Consider the following 2,446-nt stretch of genomic DNA (forward strand, 5'->3'; position numbering starts at 1 on the left):
GTACAGATTATCCAGCAACCTAGTGAAATGCTTATTTTCATGGAATTCGTCGTTCAAATATAGCGGTTTCTATGCAATCGTCGTGCACATTAGTCGACAAATTTCCTACATCGAAATATTGCAAGCGTAAAAATCCAAGTCGAATAGACGAAATCCAAAATGAACTGGAAGCATTTTACGGCTCGAATGCACTTGCGATACAATCGCTAATGAGGTTTATATATCGGCTACCGTGAATTATTTGCCTCTTACGCGTGTGTACTTACGCTTCTGGACTGATGCTCTCTACGTTAAATGACCAGTTTTCGCTCCCCCTCATTCGATTGCTGATCGGTGTGTCGCTCACGTTTATGTTTAATGTAGCTCAAGCCCTTAACTGGACGATGTACATTACCAGTCAGTTGTAGAGTTAGATGGTGTCTGTGGAGAATATTCAGGCGTGCACAGAGATGCTGATGGAGGCGGCTTTGAATAGCACTGCAGTTGAGAAGCCGCCATTCAACTGGCCGGCGACTGGAGCCCACTTAGTCGTAGCTTAAACATCGTTGATATCTGATACCGCCCTGGTCTGCCTCATACGCGTATTACACTGTAATGCGGTGGAGGCGCGACGTGTAATCGGTGGAGGCGCTCCCATCTTATTGGTCAAAATGACGTCGAAACTTGCTTCCATGATGTGGTTGTGTGTGAATTGATGCGAGCTTTCACACAGAAAGTAGAAGTTCTCCCTCAGAAAGTCAAAACCGCAGCAGAAGTCGAAACTTGCAGCAGAATCTCAAAACTGGCAGCAGCAAAAAGTAGAACTCACAACAGAAAGGTTGCCTGGCGTATCACCTTCGGTGATACCGCGACGCTTCGCGTCCACATCTAATTCCGTCCTGGATTCGTCGCTTCGCTCCCAATTCTAACACGAAAGGTTCTCTGGCGTATCGCCTCCGCCGACACTAAGAACGTTCTTTGGAAACGTTCCGTAAGGAACATTTAAGAACGTTACTTATTAACTTTCCCTGGACGATGTGGTTTTTATGCGTGCAATAATATCCACTCATCGTGTCCGACATTTTGGGCCCCATTTGCAAAAATAACAAAAAAAAACGTGTGTTCGTCCGAAAATGTATTTTTTTATGTTAAAAACATGCTTTTTCTGACATTGTTTTGGGAGCGAAGCGACGAATTCAGAACTAGTGTTTTTGCCGATAAAGTGTGTGGAAATAAAATTTTAGTTCTCCTACGTTTTTGGTCAAAAGTCGAATCCAGGACGTTGTCAGAAAGTGTGTGTGTTTTCAATACGAAATTCGGTGCGAAGCGCCGAATCCAGGACATAGCCGGCCGTGTTTACTACCGCGTGCTGCGCGCACGGATGCTAGAGTTGGCCACAATTCGGAGCGGAGCGACGAATCCAGTACGGAATTAAATGTTCGGACGGGCTTACCACCGCACGCTTAGCGCACGGATAGTAAACGCCGGCATGCGCATAATTTGGGGCTGGTGATAACTGCACCGGACGGAAGTTGATGATGTTTACAGGTCTATGGTAGCTAATAAACTATCTTATGGAATTCCAGAACAATCCAATAGGTCATATGTATTTTTGATGGTCACAAAAATTAAATAGTCCATTAGTTTGGTGCACTTCTTGCAGAAGTGTACAAATTGATTGACTTACCGTTTGCAATGTTAATGTTGTTTCGTCTGAGGTGTGAGTAAGTTGTGCAAAATGCAATGCTACCGGACAATCGTCATTTCTTGTTTGACCACTACACCTTTCAATGTGTTCGTCGCACATTGTAAACTGAAAGAGCAACGGTAAATGCAATTGTGTACTACGTAGCATGTATTAGCATGTATCATCAAAGTCTAGTGGTCGGGAACAGTGATGAAGTAGTCTCAAACGATAAAACTGCTCCATGGTGTAACATTCGTCACACCATTCGTGGGACGAGAGCATGGATTCGAGGGAAAACAGACTCCAGACACCGCAAGGATGCCCGTCCTGTTGCTTGCAATGATGCCACCGAATAAACTCCACATCCGCGATTTCAAAGCGTGCTTGATATGTTGGAACAATCACCGTCTTGATCTGGTGCTGCAGAGTTTTGTAGCGATCCCAGTTTTGCATAGGGTCAAATAGGTGACAAATGATTTTACCCGAAGATCCAACCGAAATGTGATAGGCCAACCAGTGATAACTTCCCCGAGGATTAACAACTCCAACGACGCGATTGTTTAGCTTGTTGAAAGCTCCGTTTGACCCCGCATCTTTGATTTGTCCCCCACTTCCATATAGTTGTACCATCCAGGTCCCACGATTCCAACACCAAGCTTAGCGTATTGTTTAGCAAGAAAACGTAGTGCTGCCATCATGCAGGTTGTATCCAGCTATTGAGTGGGACGAAATCGTAGCAATTTGGCCCCCGTAATGACCTCGCCTCCACCGGAGTAGGAA

The sequence above is a fragment of the Phytophthora parasitica genome (genome assembly GCF_000247585.1).
Source record: "Phytophthora parasitica INRA-310 unplaced genomic scaffold supercont2.79, whole genome shotgun sequence".
Classification (NCBI taxonomy): Eukaryota; Oomycota; class Peronosporomycetes; order Peronosporales; family Peronosporaceae; genus Phytophthora; species Phytophthora nicotianae.